Source organism: Papaver somniferum, chromosome 1 (assembly GCF_003573695.1).
Source record: "Papaver somniferum cultivar HN1 chromosome 1, ASM357369v1, whole genome shotgun sequence".
NCBI lineage: Eukaryota > Viridiplantae > Streptophyta > Magnoliopsida > Ranunculales > Papaveraceae > Papaver > Papaver somniferum.
The window spans coordinates 181772707-181796554 of record NC_039358.1 but is presented as its reverse complement, the minus strand read 5'-3'; positions in this window follow the sequence as shown (position 1 = coordinate 181796554).

Genomic DNA, 23848 nt, shown 5'->3' with positions numbered 1-23848 from the left:
AACAACCATCTCAGCACCTCATATCTCAATGACTCAGTTGCGACTCATTCTGCCACCATTTGCAGAAGCATACAACTCAATTGTCTCAGTTCAGCTGAGCCACTACCTGTACCGGCAACCAACATTCCATTTAAATCAAACCCACAACACCATACTGCAATATATCATTTCCAGTCCACTCCTGCATCATTCAACCACAATTTTAACCATCTAAGTCTTCATTATCAACTGCAGTAAGAACTCTTTCTTCTCAGCCAACACAAATCAGTGCAAGCAGTTGCTCCTTGTGCCCTGTTCTTCTCCAATTCATATGCCACAACCTCATAGCCTTTGTGATTCCAGCTCCTCTTCAAATACGAGTTGCAGAAGCAACCCATCTCTGATTTTTACATCAATTTCTTCATAGCAGCATCAGATTCTTGAGATTAAGCACACACCCACGTTTAATCAACCCTTGAACCAATCATTAACATCACCAGATTCTTAAATCGATCGTCTTCAGCAAAACCCTAACTTCTCTTAACTGAAATCTCAAATCTCCCATCTGTTCTTCATCAGTTCCTCTTCTCTGAGATCTCCTCCATCACTGATGTCAACAACAACCAAATGCTTCTGTGAACAGCCATCTTCGATCCCGGGTTCTTCTTCATTTTCTCAATTCTAATGGAGTCGCCGTTTAGTCTCTCTCTGCTCTCGATTTCAGGTGAAGCTTGGAAATAAAAGAAAAACATTTCTCTTAAAATTAGGGCCTGGTAATGATGAGAAGTGCTACAAGCACCCAGCGAACTGATAAGGCAGCCACTTTAGCAAACTAGCTCAGCTGGCCACCCCTTCTCCGTAGATAGACTCCGCATATCCTTCGCCCGTGAAATGACTTTTTCGCTCCTTTCGCTCCAAATGGCTGATTTCTTCTTCTTTTGTGCTAAATGACTCCAAAGTACCTAAACACTCAAAAGTAAACATAAGAGATGCAATTCACAAGGATAATAGCCAAGAAAGCATAAATATTAGATATAAAATTAGGTGTTTTGAGACACCTATCACCTATATAGTAGAAACCCCCTGATGTACTTTTTATGTCTTCCACACATCCCGCGCAATCAGCATCTGAATAGGCAGAAAGATCAGTATTAGTATTAAAAGTGTAAGATAGACCATACCTGACTATAAGATTAACATATCGTATGATCCTTTTTGCAGCTGCAAGATGAGATTCCTTTGGATTATCCTGAAATCTAGCACAACAACCAACACTAAAAGCAATATCAGGTCTAGTAGTTGTAAGATATAAAAGTCTACCAATAATAGATTGATACAGTTTTTGATCCACATTTACTCCTTTCTCATCTCTGTGTAGTTTACCAGTGATGGGCATAGGTGTCAGTTTTGGAGTTGACTTATCCAGACCGAACCTTGAGACAAGATCCTTTGCATATTTTTCTTTAGATAAGTAAATTTCATCCTTATGTTGCTGAATTTGTAATCCTAAAAAGAACTTTAATTCACCAACATTGCTCATTTCAAATTCTTTGCCAAGAGAGACTTTAAAATCTTTTGCAAGTTTTTCAGAAGTTGAAACATAAATGATATCATCTACATAGACTTGAGAAATGACAAAATCTTTCCCATTCCATTTGGTAAACAAGGTTTTATCAGCTCCTCCTCTCGAAAAACCTTTCCTAAGAAGAGAAGTAGTTAGTTTTAACCCACATAATTCCTTTTTAAGCTTAAGGACATGATTTTGGAAATAAAGGTTTTCAAAACCCTTAGGTTGAGCGACATAGACCTCTTCCTTTAAATTTCCGTTTAGGAACGCGGATTTTATGTCCATTTGAAACAGCTTAACCTTAAGGAAACAAACATGAGATAATAACAACCGAATGGAATCAAGGCGTGCCACAGGAGCAAAGGTTTCGTCAAAGTCGATACCCTCAATATGTGAATATCCTTGAGCGACAAGTCTGGCTTTATTTCTGATAATTGTGCCAAATTCATCAGACTTATTCTTGAATATCCATTTGGTACCAACAATATTGATATTGGAGGGACAAGGTACTAGTTCCCATACATCTTGTCTTCGAAAATGAATTAACTCTTCATACGTTGCATTCACCCAAAAGGGTTCGCTAAGAGCTTCATCAATATTTCTCGGTTCTACTTGTGAAAGATAACGACCAAAATTGCAAATATTTTGAAATTGTCCTCTTGTCTTAGCAGTAGAATATCTACCTACAATAATACTGTTGGGATCATGATTCCTTTGAACCTAGAAGTGTCGAGGAGGGACACATTTTTGTTCAACAGGAGCAGCCTGATCAGAGATCTTCTCCTCGTCATTAGAAATATCAAGATCAATAACAGTTGGGATGACTTCAACTGATTCTGAGATTTTTTTGACTTTATCAATTGTCTCAGTTGGAGGCAATTCAGCAGGAGGATTATCATGATGAAAATTACTAATATCATCAATGATAACATTATCAGACTCCATCATAACTTGGGTTCTGAGGTTAAACACTAGAAAACCACGACTATCAGAGGCATAGCCAAGAAATATACCTTCATCACTTTTAGTATCAAATTTCCCTTTTTGTTCTCGATCTTTTAGAATGTTACACTTACTCCCGAACACTCTGAGATAGTGTAAGTTGGGTTTTCTACCGTACCTCAACTCATAAGGGGTGTTGAGGGTTTTAGACCGTAGATAGACACGGTTGATCAAATAACATGCCGTGAAGACAGCTTTTCCCAAAACCTTAAAGGTAAGTTTTTGTTATGGAGCATTACCCTGGCCATTTCCTGAATGTTCCTGTTCTTTCTTTCTGCAACTCCATTAGCTTGAGGAGTAATGGGTGGTGAGTATTGTTGAATAATCCCCAGTTTGTCACAAAATTCAAACACCTTAGTGTCCTTGAATTCAGTTCCAAGGTCGCTTCTAATTTTCTTTAGTTTGCGACCTTGTTCGTTCTGGATTCTATTAACAATAATCTTGAATTCATCAAGGGTTTCATTCTTATGAAATAGAAATGCTACCCAAGTGAATCTGGTGTAATCATCTACCATAACTAAAGCGTACGTTGCGGGTTGGTGAATAGGTCCGAAGAGGTCCATATGAATTAAATCAAGTGGAGCTTTAGTGAGAATATCTCGAGATGATTTATGGTGAACTTTCGTTTGTTTACCCTTTTGACAGGAACCACATACACCATCAATCTTTGCATTGATTTTGGGAACGCCTCTAAGAAATTCTTTATTAATGATCTTAGTTAGAATTGATGTGACCAAAACGCTCATACCAAAGATGTGTAGATTCCACCTTAGTCAAATTGCAACAGTTATTGAACTGAGTATCCAGAAGATAACAGTTGTTTTTACCACGAGTTCCCTGAAAAATCACTTTACCATCTTTGTCTACAATGTCACATCCATTCACATTGAAGACAACTCTATGGCCTTTGTTATAGATTTGACTAATAGAAAGAAGGTTTGCAGCCATACCTTTTACGTATACTACATCACATATTTCAGGTACGCCGGGAAGTTTTATCATCCCCTTCTTTCTTATGTAGCAACAACTCCCATCTCCAAATGTTACCGGACCTTCTTCATAGTCGTTTTAAGTAACAAACCACGAGAGATCACCAGTCATATGTCGGTTACATCCACTATCAAGAAACCATTGAAAGGGCGATGTTGATTTTAAAGCAAAAGCTCCCATACTAACACTACTATCCTGTTTAGGATTTGTTGTTAGTTTTGTACATCCTTTTAGAGAAGCAAACAGTTGTTCAACTTTCTTTTAAAGATTACTTGCAACTTTTAGACTTTTCCGGAAGGACATACATGTGTGTTAAAAGTGATTGTAAGAGTCATAAAACATCCATGGACCAAAATCTTTAATCTCGTTTGATTAGTTCTGAGTCCCATGAGATTTCACAAAGCCTAAACCTTGTTTATCATCTGACTTACGACCACTCTTCAGAGAAGAACAAACAGAGTTATTCAAATCCATTGAAGGAATTTTGACAGATTTCAAACCCTTATACATTGCAATTTCTGCAACAAGATCAGAGTTGATCCGGATTTGTTCATCCAACTTTTTCTGGAGAATAACAAGTTTTTCAGAACTTTCTCTACGATCAGAAATTAATCCTGGTGAAGCGTTTATAGAGATTTTACTTTCCATAGAGTCAGATCGCTACAAACACAGACTTAATAGGTCTTTAAACGTGTTTTCCTGCTCTGATACTAATTGAAAAAGCGGAGATCAAACAACCTCACCCAATATTTCGCTTAGGAATATGTATGGACTAACTCCAATATACTTTCAACATAATCAACTAGACAGTCAGACTCAATCATATGAAAAGTATATCAAAGAGTTATATCTCAATTTCTTGATTCAATCCTTAATCAAACAAATAGAAATCTGCGAGCCTGATTGAATACAAGAGAAATAACTTGAATGGTATCAAAGACCAATGTTCAAGGATCCATAAATTTCAATCAACAACCAAAGGTTGGATTTACCAATTGATCGATTCAACGCACAACCTGTGATATTTCAATTATATAACAAAATATAATGCGGAAAAGAAATAACACAGACACCAGTAGTTTTGTTAACAAGGAAACCACAAATGCAGAAAAACCCCGGGTCCTAGTCCAGATTGAAGACACACTGTATTAAGTCGCTAAAGACACTAGCCTACTACAAACTAACTATGGTCTGGACTGTAGTTGAACCCCAATCAATCTCACACTGATCCAAGGTATAGTTGCGCTCCTTATGTCTCTGATCCCAGTAGGATATTACGCACTTGATTCACTTAGATGATCTCACCCACAACTAAGAGTTTCTACGACCCAAAGTTGAAGACTTTAATAAACAAATCTGTATCACACAGAAAAGTCTATAGGAATATATAAATCTTTCTTCCGCAGAAATACCTACGAGTTTTGTTCCGTCTTTTGATAAATCAAGGTGAACAAGAACCAATTGATATACCGGGCTTATATTCTCGAAGAACATCCTAGAAATATCAATCACCTCACAATAATCTTAATCGACTAGCGAAACAAGATATTGTGGAATCGCAAACGACGGGACGAAGATGTTTGTGACTACTTTTCTATCTTGCCTATCAGAGAAATTAATCTCAAGACAATCTTACGAGTGTACTCAAATACGATAGAAACAACAATATCATATCACACAATTACAGAGAAAATAGTTGGGTCTGGCTTCACAATCCCAATGAAGTTTTCAAGTCGTTAACCAACAGGGTCTCGATAGAAACCTAAGGTTAAAGGAGAATCGACTCTAGCTTATACAACTAGTATCACATAGAAGGTGTGGAGATTAGGTTTCCCAGTTTCTAGAGTTCTCCTTTATATAGTTTCCAAATCAGGGTTTGCAATCTAAGTTACCTTGGTAACAAAGCATTCACACTAGTATAAACAGACCCTTTTTGCCACGCCAAATTGGCGTGTCCATAGGGGTTTTGACACGCCAATTTGGTTTGGACTTGGCGTGGCTTCTTCTTGCGTGGTTTTAGGTATGACGACGTGGTTTTAGGTAGTTTATAGCCACGCCTGCCTTGCGTGTCTATTTCATGCAGAAATAGACACGCCAGAGCCATATAGGCATTGCTATATAGTGTCCCAAAAACTTAAGTATTGCTACTCTATAGACACACGATTTATTATTTTGGCGTGGCTATTTGGTTCACTATGGACTCACAAATTTCTTTTGGCGTGGCTATTTGATTCACTATAGATACGCAAATTGATTTTTGGCGTGGCTATTTGGTTCACTTTAGACACGCAAACTGCTTTTTGGCTTAGCCATTGGTTATCCGATAGACACGCCATATAGGTTTAACGTGGTTATATGTTATGTTTTATCCACGCCAATTTCACTTACCTTCATCCACGTGGCTGTATTAGGAACCGTTGAATACCACTCACATGTAACGTTGTGAGCCGTTCATTGGATATCCTATAGACACGCCCCATATAGGTTTAACGTGGCCATATGTTATGTTTTATCCACGCCAATTTCAATAACCTTCATCCACGTGGTTGTGTTAGGAACCGTTGAATACCATCCACATGTAAAGTTGTGACCCGTTCGTTGGATATCCTATAGACACGCCCCATATAGGATTAACGTGGCCATATGTTATGTTTTAGCCACGCCAATTTCAATAACCTTCATCCACGTGGTTGTATTAGGAACCGTTGAATAATATCCACATGTAACGTTGTGAGCCGTTCATTGGATATCCTATAGACACGCCATATAGCGTGGCTATATGTGATATTTAGCCACACCAATTTATAATTACCTTGATCCACGTGGCCGTATTAGGAATCGTTGGATCTCATTTAAAATGATGCAATATTGACCGTTAAATTATACGCATCCTTCACCGTCCACATGTAACGTTGTGAGCCGTTCATTGAAGATCCTATAGACACGCCATATAGCGTGGCTATATGTGATATTTAGCCACGCCAATTTACAATTACCTTCATCCACGTGGTTGTATTAAGAACCATTGGATCTCTTTTAAGATGATGCAGTATTGACCGTTCAGATGTAACTTGACCATCCACATGTAACGTTGCGAGCCGTTCATCGTAGAACCTATAGACACGCCATATAGCGTGGCTTTATGTGATATTTAGCCACGCCAATTTATATCTGCTTAATGTGTCTTTCTGTTATGTTTAGCCACGCCAATTAATCTCGAAGCATGTGTATTACGCGTGTGACGCCTCTAAGCCGTTCAGATATGACGCATCTAAACCATCCACCTGCACTATCCAAATTCTCTTATACTTTATAAATTGTGGTTAAATCTAAAATTCATATATTCCAAAATTCATATTATTATTAATAACACAGTAAAAAATGTTGAGCTTTGGTCTAACAGTTTGCAAAAGAAAATATTAAAGAGCATTTATCCAAAATCATCAGTTTTTCTTCAACTTTTTTGATGGTGGTGTCTCTTCAAGCAATTGATCAGGTTGTGACATTCTCGACGCGGCAAACCTTGTCATCCTCTGTTTGCCATCTGGAAATTGGTATGCCTGATCTACACTTTGTACACATAACTTTCTCTGCGCCTTTTTAATCTTCTTTGGAAGCTTGTAAGAGGCTGCATGACTCCCTGAATGTGGATTGACTGCTAGGTTCTCCTCATTCAGTTTATCTTCTGCAAGGCTGCTTGTTTTTCTTAGGTCACTGTCCAATTTCTTCTCAGAATCTAAAACTGGTTCTGGCTGTTTATGAGGTTTTCCATGCTGTGGAGTTTCCTGCAGCAAGAGATTAAATGTATTATATATATATATATATATATATTGTAAATCCAAGGAGAATTCGTCTGTCATGTGAATTCTCAACAAGAGACGGACAAAAGTCATTTTTCCAACAATGTAATAAAGCCAACTTCACTGAAGGCCGCGGCATTTTTCACAGCTGACGCCCATAATAAAACCCGTAACCAAATATCAATTTTCTAATTTACACTGGCATTCATGTTCCATTTAGGTGTTAATATATTTCTCTCTCGTACTTATTCTTTAATCAAACTGAATACACGATTTATGTAAAACAATTTATATACTTGATTAACAAAGAAAAAGAGCTAAGAAACTAACCTTGTCATCAGAGATGGAACAGTTATCTTTCGGCCATGCCACAAAAACAATTTAGGGTTTGATGCCGCGGCCAAAGTTTAGGGTTTGGCGGCATGGTCGCTCAAAATTTACCACAAGCATGTTAGTTTGGTGGCTGTAGTTGCAGGAAATCTTACACTACACCCCTCATATGATTTCATTAACATTTAACTCATTTTAGATTAACAATCTTAATTTTTTTGATGAATCTTTGAACAATCTTACAAGAAAAGATAAAGGAATCAAGAATAACCACTGCTCTAGATTTTCTCTCTCCTATTTACTTGCTTCTCTCCCAGAAAAAGATCTCTCCCTTTCATTTACAACTGAACGACTATTTATAGGGAAATACATAGTGGATGACAGCTAATTTGTCCTTTATTTTCGGATATGGATTGCGACATTCTCGCAACCTTACAAATGTTAATCTCGCAAACACTCTAATTTTCGTAGGACTATCACATCTTTCTCATGATTTTAGCTGACGTCGTTTATTATATCATTTCTGAAATTGTTCTGCGACGTTGTTGTGTTGTGTTGTTCATAATTTCGCTGAGACATTATTGCTGCGAGATTATGATCCTACAGTGGCGAACTTGGATGGTTGAGATTGCATCTCAGGAGGAAAGGTATCCGTCAATCATGGCTACCTTTAATTGGCAGTGGCGCCTTTAACTTGCGCTATCGGCATTGCGGCATGGCTGGCATGGCCCGTGCATGCCTTCAGCGCGGTTACGCGCGTATCCATAGCCACTGAAATTTTGGCACTTTGGTGTGGAAATCTTGCCTAAATTAGGGTTTGGCTTGTCGAAACCCTAATTAGCCTATATGGAACGTCGCATGGGGTGAGTGGCCATGTTTGGCACGTTTGGCATGTGCATCTGGCATGTGTGTCTAGTATGTGCGTTTGGCATGTTTTGCATGCTGCTTGGCATGCTGGTGCGTTTTTGCGAAACCAATTAGCTTTGCGACCATCTGGCGCGGTTTCTTTCTTTTCAACATTGTGGCGAGTTTAAAGTAACCTGATTGGTTAATGTAAGAGGGTCGACCAGACATGGGCGTGGCTACGCTTTTGGCGGATTTAAAGCGACCTGATTGGTCGATGGGAAGTGGGTCCAGAAAGCTAGGGCGTGGCCACACTTCCAGTGCGCTGTGGCGGATTTAATCGCCTAGTTTGGCTAAGCATAGTTTTTCGACCAACGGGGTCTAGAGTACTACGCGCGGCGCGAAACCCTAATTTTGCAAATTAGCCGGGTTTATGAGTTTTTTATGAGTTATCACAATAATTGGATGGATTTTGTGTGCTGCCACAAAAATCCTTATCTACAGAATGCAGTGTGCTTTCCGTCTGAGCATTTCGTGCGATGGCCTTAACTTTGGTGCTTGGAGGTTCATGCTACTACGCTGCGAGTGAACACAAATACGTCATGCCATATCGATATTAAGGGTTCTGCCGGGGAACATAGCACATGAAAGTACTCAGTGAGTCTTGTATTGGCGAGGTGCCGAAATTTACAGAGTGTTTGGGATGGTTGCTATATTCGCCAGTCTGGATAAATTTCATGTAAATATATTGAATCGATCAATAAATATGTTGGTGGAGAGGTTAGCACTCACGACACCGTTTCCTTGCAGAGTGACGTCAGATGCAAGGTTTTACGATTTTAACCCTAAGCTAAAACCCTGCTTAGCACGTAACAGTGGCATTGTTGCGGGGTAAGCATGAGATGGAGAGAGACAAGAGTAAAATCGAAAGAACAAGACTGAAGAGATTGCCAAGGAAATTCAACTAACCTTTGGTGGAAGGCATGAGGAATCTGTGATCCTTGTGTTGGCGGCTTTTGCATAAATTCGTCTTGGCAATGGGATGTTGGCACCAGTGCGACATCTTTGGCTACTGGTTAAGGAATGGTCCATGGCGCTGCTGGCTAGGGCATTGGCCAGGACGCGGACTGTTGGCGCCAGCTGTGGAGCGGACTGTTAGCGCTGGCTATGGAGCGGAGAAGATGGCGCTGTTGGCTGGCTATGAAGCGGAGAAGATGGCGCTGCTTTGTACGGCTAAGATGAGTGTTGAGGTGGTGGAGCCGTCAGCACTATAATGTATTGAGGCAGTATGCCGGACAACAGAGTAGTGAGTGTTGAGGATTTTACACGTCTCAATACTAACAGGATGGATGTGGTAAGGCAGTATGCCTTGCAACACAGTAGTGAGTGTTGAGGAGTTTACATGTCTCAACACTAAGAGAAAGGATGTGCTGAGGAAGCATGCCTGGCAACACAATAATGGTGTTGAGGAATTTGCACGTCTCAACACCAAGAGGAGTCTGTGTTGGGTCAACATGCCTGGAAACGCAGTTGTGGTGTTGAGGAATTTGCACGTCTCAACACCAAGAGGAAGAATGTGTTGAGGAGGCATGCCTAGAAACACAATAGTGGTGTTAAAGAATTTGCACGTCTCAACACCAAGAGGAAAATGTGTTTAGGAAGCTTTCCTAGCAACACTGTAGTGGTGTTGAGGAATTTTCACGTCTCAACACCAAGAGGAAGAATGTGTTGAGGAAGCATGCCTAGCAACATAGTAGTGGTGTTGAGGAATTTGCACGTCTCAATACCAAGAGGAAAATGTGTTGAGGAAGCTTGCCTATAAACACAGTAGTGGTGTTGAGGAATTTGCACGTCCCAACACCAAGAAGAAGAATGTGTTGAGGAAGCATGCCTAGCAACACAGTAGTGGTGTTGAGGAATTTGCGCGTCTCAACACCAAGAGGAAAATGTGTTGAGGAAGCATGCCTAGAAACACAGTAGTGGTGTTGAGGAATTTGCACGTCTCAACACCAAGAGGAAAATGTGTTGAGGAAGCTTGCCTAGCAACACATTAGGGGATTTGAGGAATTTGCACGTCTCAACACCAAGAGGAAGAATGTGTTGAGGAAGCATGCCTAGAAATACAGTAGTGGTGTTGAGGAATTTGCGCGTCTCAACACCAAGAGGAAAATGTGTGGAGGAAGCTTACCTAGCAACACACTAGTGGTGTTGAGGAATTTGCACGTCTTAACACCAAGAGGAAGAATGTGTTGAGGAAGCATGCCTAGCAACACAATAGTGGTGTTGAGGAATTTGCACGTCTCAACACCAAGAGGAAGAATGTGTTGAGGAAGCATGCCTAGCAACACAGTAGTGGTGTTGAGGAATTTGCGCATCTCAACACCAAGAGGAAAATGTGTTGAGGAAGCTTGCCTAGCAACACATTAGTGGTGTTGAGGAATTTGCACGTCTCAACACCAAGAGGAAAATGTGTTGAGGAAGCTTGCCTAGCAACACATTAGGGGATTTGAGGAATTTGCACGTCTCAACACCAAGAGGAATAATATGTTGAGGAAGCATGCCTAGCAACACAGTAGTGGTATTGAGGAATTTGCGCGTTTAACACCAAGAGAAAAATGTGTGGAGGAAGCTTACCTAGAAACACACTAGTGGTGTTGAGGAATTTGCACGTCTTAACACCAAGAGGAAGAATGTGTTGAGGAAGCATGCCTAGAAACACAGTAGTGGTGTTGAGGAATTTGCGCGTCTCAACACCAAGAGGAAAATGTGTTTAGGAAGCTTGCCTAGCAACACCGTAGTGGTGTTGAGGAATTTGCACGTCTCAACACCAAGAGGAAAATGTGTTGAGGAAGCTTGCCTAGCAACACCGTAGTGGTGTTGAGGAATTTGCACGTCTCAACACCAAGAGGAAAAATATATTGAGGAAGCATGCCTAGCAACACAGTAGTGGTGTTGAGGAATTTGCGCGTCTCAACACCAAGAGGAAAATGTGTTGAGGAAGCTTTCCTAGCAACTCAATAGTGGTGTTGAGGAATTTGCACGTCTCAACACCAAGAGGAAAATGTGTTGAGGAAGCTTTCCTATCAACACAATAGTGGTATTGAGGAATTTGCACGTCTCAATACCAAGAGGAAGAATGTGTTGAGGAAGCATGCTTAGCAACACAGTAGTGGTGTTGAGGAATTTGCACATCTTAACACCAAGAGGAAAATGTGTTGAGGAAGCATGCCTAGCAACACAGTAATGAGTGTTGAGGACTTTAGACGTCTCAACACTAAGAGGGAGGATGTGTTGAGGAAGCATGCCTAGCAACACAATAGTGTTGTTGAGGAATTTGCACGTCTCAACACCAAGAGGAAAATGTGTTGAGGAAGCATGCCTTGCAACACAGTAGTGGTGTTGAGGAATTTTCACGTCTCAACACCAAGAGGAAAATGTGTTGAGGAAGCTTGCCTAACAACACAGTAGGGGTGGTGAGGAATTTGCACGTCTGAACACCAAGAGGAAGAATGTGTTGAGGAAGCATGCCTAACAACACAGTAGTGAGTGTTGAGGAATTTAGACGTCTCAACATTAAGATATTTTAAAATTTATTGAATATGCCTAATAGATATAAAACATTTAGTTTAAGGATAGTTACTTAGCTCTGTCTCCGCTAGGCATGTCCTTCGCGCATGATTGGTCTTTGGGTATTTTAGGCTCCCCCATGAGTAAGCAGCATCAGGCGTTAGTGATGACATCAGGACGATGACGGGTTGACAGACGGACAAATGTCCCCAGGTCTTTTATGAAATGAAGCAAAAGTGGCCATAACTATGAACCTTGGCTGGATGTGATCACGATCCTTGACAGGGACGAGTGTGGTGGCTACGGGCACGAACCTTGGAAGGGAGGAGTTGCGGCTACGACACGATCCTTGGCAGGAAGGAGTGGCGGCTACGGCACGATCCTTGGCAGGAAGGAGGCGTCGAAGCGGCTTCGACTCTTGGAGAGGACGTTGAAGCTGATGGAGTAAAACGTTGAAGCTTCGGCTTCGGATCCTGGAGCAGCTTATGGAAAGAACGCTGAAGCGGAGCGGCTGCTGGAGCGAATATTTAAGCGGAGCCGCTGCTAGAGAACGTTGAAGCGGAGCGACTTCTGAAGAGAACGTTGAAGCGGCTCCTGGAGAGAAACGTAGAAGCGGCTCCTGGAGAAAACTCCAGTGAGGGCGCTATTAACCCTTGACTTCGAAAAATGACTTGATACGATATGACATATGGGAAGACGGCACAAATAGTGCTGGTCGACAAGTCGTGTTTTTATCTCATGTTAAAGAATACGCTTCTTCTGTTTGATTTTCACTTGTAACTCTCAGAGCCTTGATGGTTACAATGTTGAAGTCGGAGGCCTCGTCAGTCAGCGTGCTGTCAAACTCGACATCCTTCAAATGAACAATGGTTAGGAGTCCCCAGTTTCATCTATCAATCGTGCTTTCCAGGAGAGGTTGGGGTTTGGGAACGGCTTCCCTGGCTGGAAACAGCTGCTTTCCTGATGAAGTGTGGTTGAGGGATGCAAATATGTCTTGACGCCGCGCCTTGGAGAAATATAGAATCTCACATAAATGTTTCATCATAGACTGCACGATTTTGTGGGCGAAGTCCCCAGAAATCATGCAGCTCCTGACGGGAAGAGAGTCTTTGTGAACTCAGGAGGGTTGCTGATTTTCTTTGCCTCGATTTTGGAGAAGTCGTTCCTGATCTTCACGTGTGATGAAATTGGATTGCGGATTCCCTTCTACTGGGCGTTCAAGAGCAACGCGATCCTCTTCATCTATAAACGCGCGTCCTGCTGAAGTGCCTGCGCCGGATGTTAAAAGTATTCCTTGTCAGCTCCATATGGGGTTGACGTGACTCTTGTGGTGGCCGCTCCGTTAGTGTCATGAGGAAAATAGGTATCTCTTTCTGAGTGTAACCATGTCTGTCTGAGCCTCACGAGAACCTTTTGTCTTTCCATCAAATCAACAGTGGTAAGAGGAGGTCGGCTTCTTCTGGCTCCTCCAGTCTGTCGTCCTGATGGTGGAGTAGCAGCGGCTCTGGTGACGGTTGGAGCTGTCACACTTGAAGAAATGTTGGGAGTGGCGGAAACGGCTCTCGCTCTGGTGATCAACGGTGTAACACCTGAAGGAACATTTTCCGCGTCGCTGGTGTTGGCAGGTGGCGTATTAGTGCCACTGGAAGGAGCGTTAGTACCAGGGATGATTTCAGCGCTAGTGTTCTCAGGGTTTGTTGCTGATCTGGACCTGAGTTCTACCATCTTGAGATCGGGTTGAAGATGAAATCGGGAATTGGAAATTGATATTGTAATCGAGAGATTAATCTCCCACTGTGGTCCCCAATTGTTTATGGGTGAAAACGGTTTCTGCTGTTTTCGGTAATTTCCTGTGTGTGGGTGAGAAACGAGTCTAAACCCTAAACAATGTACTGCACGTGAGTACTTTTGATTCGAGAGATAAATCTGTACAATCCTGACCTAAACCAAGAAATGGCTGTTCCAGGCTTGCTTCGGTCACAAAGTGAAGGAGAAAGGCTGGTCTTAGGGATGGAAGCGAAGAAAGTGTTGAGACCGGAATAGTTGATTCTGGAAGTGTCGGTGTTTTGTGACTTGTATCAGAAAGTTGAACTGGCTATCTGAATAAAAGCTATCAGATGATTTCTAGATGTGGTATGGTTCTCTTGACCAAAACTTGTTGTTTGGTGGAAAATAGGCGAGACCTATTTATACAAGTCGCAACAAAACGTACCCTGGTCTCGTGGGAAGTGGAAACGATTGAGTGGTCGAAGAAGGGAGTAATGGGTAACGCCTGGAATTTATGTTTCCATAATGAAGGATACGTATACACCATTACTTTTTTCCATTACTAATCCCCGCTTTATGACACTTTCTGTAACGGGGGTATTGCACGACGCACGCTGTAAACCGCCAGACCAATACCTGATGAGTATCCCCCAGTTTGTGACATGTTTTGATGTCTCGAGTGTTTTTGTGGAAAACATGTAGCACTTTGGTACGTAATGAGAGGCTTGCCGCAGGTAAATAACATATGTGATGCTAGGCTCGTTTTGGCTAGTCGCTTAAAACTTGTCATTATTTGAACGACTCGGTGGCGAATTTTGATGGCTGAGATTACATCTCATGAGGAAGAGTGGCCATTGATTATGGCTGCATCTTGTTTTATAGCGAAGTGGCGCCATTGGCATAGTAGCGCCTGGTGGAGCCATGACATAACGGCATGCTAGTGGCTGTGGCATGGCGGCATGCCAGTGGCCGTGGCATAACGACATGCTAGTAGCCGTGGAATAACGACATGCTAGTAGCTGCGTCATGGTGGCCCTTGCATAGCGACATGCTAGTATCCCTGGCATGGTGGCATGCTAGTGGTCGTGGCATAGTGACATGCTAGTAGCTGTGACATGGTGGCATGCCAGTGGCCATGGCATAGTGACATGCTAGTATCCGTGGCATAGCGGCATGCTAGTAGTTGTGGCATGGTGGCATGCCAGTGTCCGTGGCATAGCGACACGCTAGTAGCCGTGGCATGGTGGCATGCCAGTGGCCGTGGCATAACGACATGCTAGTAGCCGTGGTATAGCGGCATGCCAATGGCCGTGGCATGGTGGCATGCCAGTGGCCGTGGCATATCGGCATGCTAGTGGTCGTGGCCTAGCGACATGCTAGTAGCTGTGGCATTGTGGCATTCCAGTAGTTGTGGCGTGGTGGCATGCCTGTGGCCGTGACGTTGTAGCAATGCCAAAGTTTAAGATTTGGCTCCGTGACTAAAGTTAGGGCTTGGCGGCATGGCCAAGTCTAGGGCTTTGCGGCATGGCCAAGGTTAGGGCTTGGCGCTGTGGCCAATTTAGGATTTGTCACTATGGCCGAAATTAGGCGCCGTGGCCAATTTAGGGTTTAATGTCGCGGCCAAAGTTTAGGATTTGGCGGCATGGTCACTCAAAAGTTGCCACAATCCTGTTAGTTTAGTGGCGAACTTGGATGGCTGAGATTGCATCTCAGGAGGAAAGGTAGTCGTCGGTCATGGCTACCTTTAATTGGCAGTGGCGCCTTTAACTTGCGCTATCGGCATTGTGGCATGGTTGGCATGGATCGTGCATGCCTTCGGCGCGGTTGCGCGTGTAGCCATAGCCACTTAAATTTTGGCACGTTGGTGTGGAAATCTTGCCTAAATTATGGTTTGGCTTGTCGAAACCCTAATTGGCCTATATGGCACGTCGCATGGGGTGAGTGGACATGTTTGGCGCGTTTGGCATGTGCATCTGGCATGTGTGCCTGGTATGTGCGTTTGGCATGTTTGGCATGCTGCTTGGCATGCTGGTGCGTTTTTGGGAAACCAATTGGCTTTGCGGCCATCTGGCGCGATTTCCTTCTTTTCAATACTGTGGCGAGTTTAAAGTAACCTGATTGGTTAATGTAAGAGGGTCGGCCAGGCATGTGCGTGGCTACACTTCTGGCGGATTTAAAGCGACCTGATTGGTCGATGGGAAGTGGGGCCAGCAAGCTAGGGTGTGGCCACACTCCAGTGCGTTGTGGCGGATTTAATCGCCTAGTTTGGCTAAGCATAGTTTTTTGACCAACGGGGTCTAGTATATTGCGCGGGGCGCGAAACCCTAATTTTCCAAATTAGTCGGGTTTATGAGTTTTTTGTGAGTTATCACAATAATTGGCTGGATTTTGTATGCTTCCACAAAAATCCTTATCTACAGAATGCAGTGTGCTTTCCGTCTGAGCATTTCGTGCGATGGCCTTAACTTTGGTACTTGGAGGTTCATGCTACTCCACTGCGAGTGAACAAAAATACGTCATGCCATACCGATATTAAGGGTTCTGCCGGGGAACATAGCACATGAAAGTACTCAGTGAGTCTTGTTTTGGCGAGGTGACGAAATTTACAAAGTTTTTGGGATGGTTGCTACATTCGCCAGTCTGGATAAATTTCATGTAAATATATTGAATGGCTCAATAAATATGTTGGTGTAGAGGTTTGAACTCACAGCACCGTTTCCTTGCAGAATGACGTCAGATGCAAGGTTTTACTATTTTAACCCTAAGCTAAAAACCACCATCAACAAGTAGAAACATTCGGTGTTTCAGTACAAGGAGAGTCCCGCTTCGCAGACCCTTTGATGCTTTCAGATGACTTCTGCGGACCGATTTCCCATGTTTTTTTGGAAGTTGCTTAACTGATTCTGGACCTATGTTATTCTTAGATCGATTAGAGGGGTTGCTAGGTCCTGCATCCTGTAATTGTAGTTGAACACATTGTTTGAAAAAAATCAGATATTGTCTGCCAATTTTTAAAAAAATTACACAATCTAATCAAAACTCAGTTCACTTACCTCTCCTCCAGACTTGCTGATACTGTTGCCCACAATTTTCGCAATGTCGACTCCTTGAGATAACAAGTTATCTGTTAATCTTTGATACGCATTTTTAGTAGACTCTAATTCTTTCTCCTTAGCTTTCACCTTTTCACGCATTTCATCATTCTCTTTCGAGTGTCTTGGTTTTCTTCCATTTGGAAAGTAAAGGGTTGCCGTCACTCCAAAACCAACCCCCTTGACACGTCCACCCTTATCCAGGCCGATCGCAACTGTCAGGGCATCCTCGTTATGACCAACCGTTAGAGTTCCCTCTCGAATCATCTTCCGCTTCTCTTCCTGTTCAAATAATGTGTTAAATTCTGATTTAAACCTTGCGCATTTACTTTGGTTAAAAACATGAGGACTGGGAAGTTTATGTTTTCTTACAACTTCAGATGTCTTCTCCCTGACAAATTCGTCTGGAACAATTCCGTCTGTGTTTTCGCGTGCTCTTGCTCACATGAAGCACCGGTCTTCAAGATCTTCTTCGGCAATATTTCCCTTTTGGATCTAGTAGTTTCCAGAAACAAGTAAGGATTTACATCCGCACAGATATTAATTGTGTAAAACAGAAAACCTATTCCAAAGCATCTAATGTGACAAAATTACAGATTGGTGTAAGAGGACACATCCCTATACCGTTATAAGTTTCTGTATATATGAGACACGCAACACGACATACAAAACAGAAGTATCTGATATGTCCGGTTTTACTGTGCAGTGTATAATAAATAAGACAACAAACTTACTAATTTTAGTTTTAATAAATAAGACAACATACCTGATTTGTTAAACTCTATTGAATTACCAAATGTATCTTATTTTCGTTTCAAATGATTAGCGAGTTTTTGGGGTTTTTTTGGCCTCTTTTCTTGCTAATTCATTTAGTTTGTAATTTTTTTATTCATTAAAACAATTTGGATTTACCAAAAAAAAAAAAGTTTTAATCCCGAGTATCCTCCTCGTCCAGTCCGATGTGGGGACTTGGATTGTGATATTGCCTCTTTTTCCTTCTCCAAATTTTTCTTGCAGAGGAAATAAAAATAATTTCATTAGTATGCTGGGATAGAAAATAAGAACGAAACACAAATTAGAAAAAGCAATGGGTATTCCATACCTTAAATATAGGCGATGCTAGTACATGATTAAGGAAATTGTCCTTGTCTTCTTGGTCCATTACCGTTTTGTACTTTTTGGGGGAAGTTCTTAGTTTTTCCGGCCTTTCCAGGAAGGGTTGTACATGATTCTTGTACAATTTCCTTATGAAGTCCCGCAGCCGAACAGGTAGACGCTTCATGACCGCTCGCTTCAGGTCATGGGGCACCTCAAAATGAAACTGAATTAACAATTATTGTATGTTAATCATAGACTCACTGTTAGACAATAAAAACGACGAATTGATAACCGCATATGCACACCAGAATTTTCTCCCACATATTTTCTTTTGTTGCTGAAGGGACTTCTTTCCAACATAAATGTTTTATGCCAACCATATCACGGGCCACATAACCTAGGTAACTACTGAATTCAATTATATGGCCGTAACATTTTGTCAAATTCAATATCCCTTTTGTTGGCTTCAGAATTGGATAAGTCTTTATGCAGCTTCAACATTCTTGTCATTCCCCTCTCTTTTATGATATCTTCTGTAGAGTCTTCTTGTTGTGGATGCTTTTCTGCTTATGGAGCATTTTCCAATTCTTTTTCTTCTAACACTTCGAGAACATCATTTTCAGAATCGTCTGACTCTGGAAATAACCGAGGCAACATATGAAACCATATGATGTTGAAGTAAAAACAAATAAGTACAAGATTTCGAACATTACCTGTTAATTCTTCAAATTTATCAATGGGGACCATATCTTCACCATCATCGTCATCTGATTGTACAATGTCATCATGCGTCTCATGTAACTCTATCGTTTCTTCATCAGAATCCACCTCATCATCTGGTTCACTCCATTGGTCATCCTCTGGGGACACGTTGTAATCATCATCTTCTCCCATGACAAAAGCTGTGTAGGTACGTGCATCTTAGTTAGGAATTTGAGCTTATTTTGGAAAATATTAGCTAAACCTGACAGGATAGGCAACATGTGTTACACCTATTTTCTATTATATGAAAAGAAAACAAACATGAACTCATTGATGCATGTAACTTGAGGCTAAAACATCACCGCAACACACAAAATCTCCTCATGATTATTGTGTTATCCACAAAGCGAAAGGTACCGGTTAAACGGTCTTTTATAACTTTTTGTTACAAAAGCCAAGAGCACTAAATCACCACATAATCCATTTTTAGCTTGAAGATGATAGTCAAATTAGCCAACCAGCAACATGATATTATTAAAAGTAGCAACTTAAAATGCATAAGTTACAGGCTCGCCAAGTAACAGAGACTCAAATGATTAAATCTTGAGAAGCCTTGTATATATATATGTTTGACACAACATCGTCGATCAAAGTAGAGTTATTAACTCTCAATAAAAATCCAACACAAACAATAAAAAAAACCCTAGAAAACAATTAGCATCGTTAAGTTTTTTTTTTTTTTCTGTAAAACCTAACTAACTATTAAAGCCAAACAAAGTAACATGAAAGAAAGATCCTTACCTAAATCTTATAATAGTTCATGCATGTAACATAAGCCTAAAACATTATTGTTGTAACAAAATGAAATCACATCTCATCGTACAACTCGTGATTGTCATTAACTTGTTCTTTGATACAACCGAATAAAAACCCTAATCATGCTTTAACTAGTAAACCTATAAGATCTAACATCTGATTCAATAAGATCAAACAAAAAATATAACATAAATTTAATATTCATTCGATAATGGGTTGTAGAAATATTACCAACAACAAAGATTGAGTTTAAAGAGGTAGATTCCTTATAAAAATTAGAGATAGTAATACAATAAAAACCCTAATCATGCTTTAACTAGTAAACCTATAAGAAGTAATAGAATAAAAACCCTAATCATGCTTTAACTAGTACACCGATAAGATCTAACATCTGATTCCATGAGATTGAACAAAAAATCTAACATCAATTTAATATTCATTCGATAATGGGTTGTAGAAATAATACCAACAACAAAGATCGAGTCTGAAGAGGTAGGTTCCTTGTAAAGATTAGAGACAGTAGTAGAATTATGATTTCATAGAGAGAATGAATCGAGTAATAAAAACTGAAAAACTAGATCGAACTCATCTTTCTTTTTCTTTTTGGAATTTAACCAAACCATCAGGCGGGAATTGATTTTCCTTTTGAAATCATCCCGCCCAGTAAAATTCATTTTCATCACCCGCCAAACAAAAGATTTTTTGTGTTTTTCTTTTTTTATTTCCAAATTTTTGATGTGTAACCAATATGGTTAGTTTCCTTAATTAATGAGAGAATATATTGTAGACAGTTATGATAAAATTGTTTCCCAAATTTTTTGAAATTTAGTTTCCTATCTCTAACCAACTCGAGAAGAGGCTATAGAAAAAAATTACTTTCCTATTTCGAATAATATTTTCCTTAATAATTTTAAGCTGGGTTGTCTCCTGTATTATTCTTGGTTTAGGGAGGAAACGTATGAATTATTAGTGGAACCTATGTAGGAAACGTATTATTCTAATCATACAGTAAGCTACTAAAGATAAATAAACTAAACCCATCCATTTTCATATTCATCATTTCCAGAAAACATAAAAGTTCAGCGCGAATCATTCATCACATAAATGTCAACCTATCTATCAGCGTAAAAAGCCTGCATCTAGTGCAGTACTTAAAAAATAAATACAACCACCATTGAAAACAAAATGGTCAGACGAAATGCTTTATATTTAAAAATACGCAAACTAAAAGTTCACACATCAAAAACCCTGTTTAAAAAGCAAAGAACTTGTTAGATGAGTCTGGTTCTTTCTCAGATTAGTCTGGTTCTGTGTCAGATTAGTATGGTTCCTCATTTTCATCCAAATCCAGGCAAAGATCATTATCATAACATCGTCGTATAGCAGTACTTTACTTTCAATAACAATTTACTTGTTCAAACTCGTATTTTTTTTAAAAGTATTGGCAAGGAAATAATAAGATCAGACCTAAAGTGATAAATTGATTCTTATTGTTTACAGGGGGGAACAACTGTATTTTTCTACATTTCCTTCGTTCTTTCAGCTAATTATATTTATTTTTCCAAAAGAGTGCACACCTCATAAATAAATAAAATTTGCAAGAGTATATTGCATTCTGTAAGGTCTGTGAACTTGTAAATAATTATCTGATTTATTTCATGATTCCAAGACCTAAATAATAAAAGAATTCATAAACATCACCTTCTTCTAAATGACAAAATTAGCAAACGAAACAAGAAATGAAAACAACTTTCAAAGCGTCCATAAAAGAAATCGATAAATCAAACCCTATCATCAAAAGAAAAAAAAAACATATCAAATGAACCATCCCCCATCTTCAAAAAATTCTTCTCGTAATGCTGAGGTGAACTTGATCACTCCAACCAGCAGGCTTGTGCGCCTTGTCATCCTCAGATTTGGCATTTTCTGCTTCATCAGGCTCCACATGCTTGTTAAGATCATGCTTGTTAACTTTTGGATCCTCTGCCATATCCGGAACATCGGGATCTTCATCAATAATAGAAGCAGGAGCATTATCATTCACAGTAGGAACATCATCATAAGCAGGAACATCAGGATTCTCAACATTAGTGATTACAGCATCCATAGGCACACCAGGAATAACATCAACATAAATAGGAACATCATCATTGTCAACACTACTGACAACAGAACTAATTACAGCGTCGAGAGGAACACCAGGAACAGTAGTTACTCCGTCCACAGTAATGATAATCCTCAATTTACGAGGACCAGCCATCAGACGAGGACATTTTTGGATCCTCTCTTCAGCTTCATCTCTACAATCCCTCTTAGCAGAACTCATTTTCCTCTCAATACTCTATGTTAATTTTTTCTATGCTTGGTGGAATTTATATATATTTGTAAGGAAAACCCTAATTTTTTAGGTTTTCCATCATTATCTTAAATCACGTATTCTTTGGTATTTACACTGAATATTGTAGCAATATAATGAGATATGGAATGAATATTTTCATGTTTATCCAATTTCCTTTTTAATCTAATATACATTAAGAACATTACAAACTAAAATAAATCACTTTTTTTTTATAGAAAAAGCTTAGGCCTATAAGGCACTTAAGACCCATACATAGTGTTGGTGTTGGCATTGGTAGCATAAGTGCCATTTAACCTGTCAGCATTGTTTTTACAAAAAAGAGCTAAATTGAAAAAAAAACAAAGGTTAGCTAGTTAAACAATGACCCAAACTAATTAAATTGTACATTTCAACATAGAAAATAATCCAAACACCAAACACCAAAAAAAAACAACTACAAGAGAAATAAAAGCTACATATATAACCCTAGGAATAAATTGTACACAGAAAAAAATCCAAATACCAAAAAAATAAAACACAACTAGAAGGAAAAAAAAAGCTACATAGATAACCCAAGGAATGTGTTAGTGGCATGGACATCATGAGTACATGTTTCCGATTGTCCACCAAAATTCTTCAATGAGACGGGGCTCCTCATATGAGGAACAATTTCAACCCTGCTTGTTTCCCACAATAGTTTCCCCCAAATTTTCGTCCAAGTTCTGGTGAGTGCACTGTAACGCAATAAACGACCATTCCCCCACAATAGGAGGTCCTTGTTTTTTCCAAAAGCTATCGGGTAATAGGTAGGCCACCCTTCATCCTCATCCTTTTCCAAAAAAATGCTCATCTCATGATTCCAATTCCATTCCCCGCCAGGTTCCCATGTATGAATATTTTTTTTTGGAAATGGGTTCCCAGAAATCTATCTGGGGATGATTAATCCCCTCATCATAGGCCTCATGGATGTAGTAAAATGAAAGGCGAACTCCAAACATAACCATCCCAAGTGATGTGAATTCACTATCAGGAATATGATGCGGGGGCCGCGAATGTTGATGAAATGTCTCAGTGTCCCAATTGAAAGAAACTATGCCACCATCCCACTGACAACAATCCTTCCAAAAAATACAACCATGTGCGTACACACCTGAACTCCGAAAAGTATAAGGAATCTTCTCTGCTATGTTCCTCCATCCTTTTTTGTCTCCTAGAGTGTGTATTTGAACTTTACCATCCATGTGAATTCGAACAACCTTGTACTCATTGGTACGTTGACAGTAGCCGAAACCCCCAATTGCATTGTATCGTGGATACCACGAAAGTACTTGATCTCGTGTAATTGGGATGCATAGATGTGGCAGATGTAGGTTCTCACCAGTTTCTGGATTCATAGCATATACAGGATCTTGTATGCCATGGTGTGAAACATAAAAACATACCAAACCATTGCAAGATCCAACTATTGGGTGCAACTTACTCAAATCTTCATGGGTTCCATCATTCTGGGCGTCGTGATTGTTGGCTATTATGATCGGGCTGAAATCTTCCTCTCTATAAAAAAGTTGAGTAACTTCTTTCCGTATTCTTGGTATGACACCAAAAAGGAGTCCAATTCTTTTATCACTGAGGATAGTATTCCACTCTTTGGAAACACATTTGCTTGCTAAAATGCTTTCTGCAGTTTGGAGGTGCTGTAGTATCTTGGTAGTTAATTCCGGCAACATATCCATCACTATTATACTGATGAAAGATTATCAAAAAAAAAAATTACAATCTTTTAGGATTTTCTTAATATTGTAGAATGCTTCAAGCAGGTAAGAGTAAAGCTTATATAGACATCCAATACACCTGTTGGCGAATGGTCGCGTCCTTGATAGAAGTCTTCTTTCGTTTGGAGAAGCGAGCTACATCTGAGCTAAGCTTGGAGATAAAAGTCTTCTTTCGTTTCTCGACG